Source organism: Vigna umbellata, chromosome 8, assembly GCF_029865625.1.
Source record: "Vigna umbellata cultivar VRB3 chromosome 8, Vumbellata_1.0, whole genome shotgun sequence".
Taxonomy (NCBI): Eukaryota; Viridiplantae; Streptophyta; class Magnoliopsida; order Fabales; family Fabaceae; genus Vigna; species Vigna umbellata.
Window position 1 is genome coordinate 4243883 of NC_142172.1, and position 6994 is coordinate 4250876.

The following is a 6994-nucleotide window of genomic DNA, read 5'->3' on the forward strand; positions in this document are numbered from 1 at the left end:
GGGGAATAGTCAGACAGATCTAGACCAAAAATTAAGCAGAATGGGTTGGGTCGAAAATTAAGGCAGATTAAGTTTGACGGTGCAGACTGGTTGACCCAAAATAAATGTTCAGAGAATAAGACTAAATTGCTTTTAAAATTGAATTTTTTGATCATCATCAAAAAGGGGGAGATTGTTACCAATAAGGAGTATTGGTAAATCTTGAAGAAAATTTTTTTAATGATGCTGCAAGAAGTTTTAGTTGAAGAAGATATTAGAATTATTTAAAAGCAATTTGTCGAAATTAAATATAGTAGGAAAGTCTTGTAAACTTTGTAAAACTTGCATTTTTAACTGCAATAATCGATTACGGAATGGCAATAATCGATTATCACAAAGTCATCCAGGAATAATCGATTATCACCTTATATAATCGATTATCACCTTATATAATCGATTATCACATTTTTGAAAAACCTGTAACGGACTTGAATAATTGATTATCACTTAGATATTCAGAACAGTTGGCTATATATTGGGTTTCTGTGAAGATTAAAAGTGGAAGTTGTTGAACAGAAGCTCTTGCAGAATATTGTTTGTTAGAGGAAGTTCTCAGAAGCTATAGTTCAAGTTCCCTTGCTTGGTCTCGTGAATAGGAGGGGCTCGCGTTTCGTGTGTCGATAGTCGGAGCAAGCTCTCTTCGAGTTAGCAAGGTGCTTTGCCTGGTCTCGTGAATAGGAGAAGCTCGCGTTTCGTTTGTCGATAGTCGGAGCGGTTCTCTTCGAGTTAGCAGAGTGTTCTTCTTCTGGTTCGTTCGTCGAAGGAAGGTTTATTTATCTGTTTTATTCACTATTTGTTGTAATCTCTGAAACATCTTTTTAGTGGAACTGTTAATCACTTTTTATAGTGATTAACGACTGGATGTAGATTCTGTTGAATCGAACCAGTATAAAAATTACTCGTGTGATTTTCTATTTCCTACATTTTTTATCTTTTACGCATACCAACTGTTCAATAAATATTCTGAAAGAAAATTGATTTTCTAAAAACAGACCAATTTATTTTAAAAAGGTGACCGAACACGCTTTCTGCTACTCTAAGCTTTATTCCGCTGCGTTACACTCTGTTTATACCAATCAACAATTGGTATCAGAGCTTGCTTTGATAGTTTTTCAAAATTTGCGAAAATGGCCGGTCACAACCAACACTTTGTATATGCCGAGGGTGCTTCTATTAATAGACCACCACTTTTTACTGGTCATAACTATGCGTTCTGGAAAGTCATAATGGAAATTTTTATGGGGTCTGTTGACAGAGGCATCTGGGAAGCTGTACAAAATGGTCCTTATATTCCTAAAAGCAGAGTTGAAGGTGTAGAAGTAGAAAAACCATTTTTTGAGTGGACTAATGAAGAAAATAGATGAGCCCAGTTTGATATTAAAGCTCGTAATATTATTTCATCTGCTGTTGTGCTTGATGAATTTTATAGAATTTCAGTGTGTAAGACAGCACAGGAAATGTGGGAAGTTCTCAAAGTCACACATGAAGGAATAGAGGACGTGAAACGTGCAAGGAAGAACAGTCTCATTCAGGAGTATGAGATGTTCATAATGCAACCTGGAGAAACAATTTTTGATGTCCAAAAGCGTTTCACTCACATAGTGAACCACTTGACAGGGTTGGGTAAGACTTTTGATACTGATGAATTGAATGTAAAAATTTTGAAATCATTGGACAGGTCGTGGCAACCAAAGGTGACTGCCATCTTTGAGTCTCAAAATCTCACTCAAATGTCAATGCCAATTTTGTTTGGGAAACTCCGTGAGCATGAGCTTGAGTTGAGAAGATTGACGGCTGAAGAAGATCAAGGCAAAAGAAAGACACTAGCCTTCAAGTCCGAGATCTCCAAAGGAAAGAACTCTAAAAGGATTGAAGATGATGATTCTGAAGATGATGATAATCGATTATTCGTGGCAGTTGGAACTTAACCTTAGATATTCAGAACAGCTGGCTATATATTGGGTTTCTGTGAAGATTAAAAGTGGAAGTTGTTGAACAGAAGCTCTTGCAGAACACTGTTTGTCAGAGGAAGTTCTCAGAAGCTATAGTTCAAGTTCCCTTGCTTGGTCTCGTGAACAGGAGGGGCTCGCGTTTCGTGTGTCGGTAGTCGGAGCAAGCTCTCTTCGAGTTAGCAAGGTGCTCTGCCTGGTCTCGTGAATAGGAGAAGCTCGCGTTTCGTTTGTCGATAGTCGGAGCGGTTCTCTTCGAGTTGGCAGAGTATTCTTCTTCTGGTTCGTTCGTCGAAGGAAGGTTTATTTATCTGTTTTATTCACTATTTGTTGTAATCTGTGAAACATCTTTTTAGTGGAACTGTTAATCACTTTTTATAGTGATTAACGACTAGATGTAGATTCTGTTGAATCGAACCAGTATAAAAATTACTTGTGTGATTTTCTATTCCCTACATTTTTTATCTTTTACGCATATCAACTGTTCGATAAATTTTCAGAAAGAAAATTGATTTTCTAAAAACAGACCAATTTATTTTAGAAAGGTGACCGAACACGCTTTCTGCTACTCTAAGCTTTATTCCGCTGCGTTACACTCTGTCTGGTACCAATCAACACTTAGTTCTCTGATTCTTATCAAAGATTAACATCTTTGTGGCAAATATTTCTTTTAGGGTTGCTTAATTAGGTGCCTTAAACATTTATACCTGTATTATGGCGTTTCCATCTTTGTCTTAGGAACCATAAGTAAAATTTAAAAAAGTCGAGACGGACGAGCAAGGTCATGAAAGAGATTTGTCATAATTATATGAACAACAAAAAAATTTTTAGGAACCAAATATATGTTAACAATTTTTTTGACAATATACTACGTCACTATTTTATTGGTCTGTACATTTGAAACGGAGTGATCACGACTACCACATAAGCATTTATAAAAAACTGGAATTTAAAAAGTCGACGACGATCAAAGATCAAACCAACTCTCAGAAGAACTTTTATTGGCCACATTGAGATAAATTATTTTGAATAATTTGATAATTATAATTAGTTATTAGTATAAATGATTATGATATAAAAAAATACTATGAATAACATTATTAAGAAAATACTATGAATAACATTATTTGCATTTCTTAATTTATAACGCTTTGAATCGATTCTTTATTACTTAGAATCGATTATATTAACTTAGCAAAATTGAGAGTGGAATTATTTGAATATAGAGGGGCACATCAAACTTTTTAACTTCAAGCCCTCCAAATCTCACCTTCTTCGCGAGTGATTCAAAAGTAGATATTTTTGGGGGGCAGGACGTCAATTTGTTCTTATATGAATCAAACTCAAATTAGTTGTTTTTTTTTTCTGAATGATGTTTGAACGTCGAAATCGGAGGGGCTTCGACGTTCAAACAAGATAGTCAGTAAGCATAATTACACGATGTACGTCATCGGTTCATCTATAAATATTGCATCCATCACGTAATCCCTTGCTTCCTGTTTCCGTATTGAACATATTAGGATTCATGTTTTTTATCTCCTTGGCATTTTTCTTCCCTTAGATTTCAAAACATGTTTGTTCTTTAAATTCAAATTTGCTCGGTTGAATGTTAAAGTGCCTCATTCATGTCTCAGTTCAAATGAAGGTGGCCTTTGATATTCAAGTGAACAAAATGCTTTTTACAGTACAGAAATGATTAAGTTATCTTACTGAAAGGAAAGTGCTTGGGAAAAATAAATATGGTTCACAGTATGTTTAATGCTGAAACAATTTTATGATCTAAAATAATTATATAAAGAAGATGTTCAACTTCAACATTCAACTATGTATGAATCGTTTTTTAAATTGTCTTGGAGTTGTCTTCTACCATTATATTTCAGAGCTATTTGATTTCTTATGGTGGAAACAACTCCAAGACAAATTAAATTTATAATGTTGACGTCGAATGTTGAGTGCATTCGATGCGAAAGACTGCTCAATGACATGTCTACGTTTAGTCAGCAAGGAGTTCATAAGAATCCAAAGAGATTTTTTACCTTTTCAGTGAATGATGTTTCAACGTCGAATTTGGAGGGCCTTCGACGTTCATACAATGTGGCAGTTTTTAATCATAATTACACGATGTACTATTTTTATAATGATTTAATTTTCGTCAGCGGATCATCGAATTTTTAATATTTTTTTCTTTTTAATTTTTAATCATTCAATAGCACGTCCGACTCTGTGTTGTAGTGGGACAATTTTACCAACTATGTTTTTCACGTCTTTTGTTGGGGGCTGGACGTCAATTAGTTCTTAATTGAATCAAAAGAGATGTATTACTTTCCACTGAATGATGTTTGAACGTCGTCATTTCATCTATAAATATAGCTTAAATTTTGTGTAATCCCCTGCCATCCTGTTTCTCTGTTGAACATATTAGGATTCATGGTTTTTATATCCTTTGTGTTTTCTTTTCCTTAGATTTCGAAGCATTTTTGTTCCTCAAATGGCAATCTGCTTACTTGAATTTCAAAGTGCCGCATTCAGGTCTCAGTTCATATGAAGGTGGCCTTTGAAATTCAAGTCAACAAAATTCTTTTCATAGTACAAAAATGATTAAGTTATCTTACTGAAAGGGAAACGCTTAGGAAAAAGAATAATGGTTCACAATATGTTTAATGTTGAAACAATTTTATGATCTAAAATAATTATATAAAGAAGATGTTCAACTTCATCATTCAACAATGTTGAATCATTTTTTAAATTGTCTTGGAGTTGTCTTCTACCATTAGATTTCAGAGCTATTTGATTTCCTATGGTGGTAACAACTCCAAGACAAGTTAAATTTATAAAGTTGACGTCGAATATTGGGTGCATTGGACGCAAAGGCCTAGTGATTGACGTCTTCTTTTTGGGATCACCAACGTCCTATAACTTAGAGGATTTCAAAAGGAAATCTCCTCTTACAAAAAACTTAATCTAAAATGAAGACCAAAGATGATGAAAGACATTATAACCAAAACCAGGAAGTAAAAAAAAAACCAAAGGAAAAAGTTAACATGAATTTGGTTGCGGAAGTAATGTAGGATAGGTTTTGAAAGGGTCTGCTTGAAATTCATAAGTGTTAACTTTTTCCTGTGTTTTCCGCCCATGCCTTCATGGTTAACAAAAGAAATGTCTTCGTTTAGTAAAGGAAAAGGAAAACACAAGAAAAAAGTTAACATGAATTTGATTACCGAAGTTATGTGGGATAGGTTTTCAATGGGTCTACTTATTTATCAACGTGAATGGCATTGGAGTGGTTGGGAAGATTAATTTTGTGACAAGAATGTTACGTCAACTTCGGATGGTATTGACGTTTTAATCTTCATCCAAAAGCCAAAATTCGCTCTGTTTTTATTACTTTTTCTTTTTCCTTTTAAACTCTCACTTTAACGTCCAAGCTTTGTAGATCATCGACGTTTTTTTCGTTAGAAGCACCAGAGATTTTTTTTACTTTTTCACTGAATTTATTTACAATAATGCCACCGGTTATTGTTTACGTTGCCTGTTATTTTATTTGACGTTGAACGCGTGACGTTGCGCACTTTTATATACACTGTTTTATATACACTGAATTTGAAAATCTTATCTACATTGAGTTGTTTCTATATTGGTAAACCCTAATACTGAGGAAAATTATCTGGTATCCAAATTCAAATGGCTTCTTCATCACATCCTTCAACGGACAGAGGAAAGGATGTTGTGGCTGCAAGAAATGTTGATCTCTCCGGGTGGATCAGTGATGAGGAGACTCGTCTAGAGTTTATGAGGTGGACGAAGTGTAAACATATTGTTCCTCACAAATATTTGAACCTCGACTTATTTGAAAAGGAGGGATTTCACTTCCAAGAATGGATTGAAACTCAAGGTCTCTCTACACTTGTTCAAATGAAGGGTGATTGGTACCCTGACTTAGTAAGGGTCTTCTACAACAATAAGAGAAACAAAGATAGTGTCCTTCATTCTCGAGTAAAAGGAGTAAATGTTCACATTGACAATGATGTCTGGTTGCAACTTGCTGGATTAAAAGCCGAAGGGTTATTCTCTCACTTATGGTACTCAGAAACAAACATATGGTTGAAGAAAAAGGACGTGTACAGTAACTGGTTAAGGTTTCCTGGGAGATACACAATTGAAAGATTATATGTGCATGAGGGACTGAATAAAGAAGAAAAGATAACAGTACACATTCTTGCTTGGGTGATTTTACCTGCTACACCTGTACAAGTACAAGACAAAATGACAACTAAAGATGTTTTTCTATTGTATGCCATCAAGAATGATGTTCCTACCAATTGGGTGGAAGTAATAAAAGATCATATGATTGTTGCAGGAACCAAACATGCACGACATCTACCATATGCTGTGTTTATCAGCAAAATCCTGACCCTTCAAGGTTTGGATGTTAGTGGTGAAAAGAAATGCTCTTGTAACTGCTCAAATGTGATAAATCGAAACACCTTAACTTCCATTGGCCTTGTGAAGACCACAAAGGGATGGTGCTTCAAGGATGAAGAGAATATGGTTCAAAGTTCTGGAAGCACACCTACACTAAATGAAGACCGCACCAACTTCGTCCCTGAAACCAATTTTGAAAGATTTGTTGTTGAAAAACTCAGGAGACTCGAATAGAAGATAGACGCTCTGCATGAGAAAAAGAATAAAAATCATTCTCCAACTGAATATTCAAGTGAAGAGTCTAGTGAAGAGGATTCAATGGAAATATTCTGAATTAAAATAGAGGCTTAGAATTTAGTATGGAGTCGGTTTTGTGTTTCTGTTCTGTGTCTGTTTTGCTTCTAATCTGATTGTAATCACTATGAATATGAATGAAATTGTACTACTTGAAACGAAATCCAAATTGTTAACTTATTTCTTATGTTTTTTATAGCTCTTCCCTGTGTCACCCTAACTTTTGTGATGCTTGGGAAGAGTTATGAGGAAATATAAAAAATATGATATCAGAGTGACAAGTTACGACT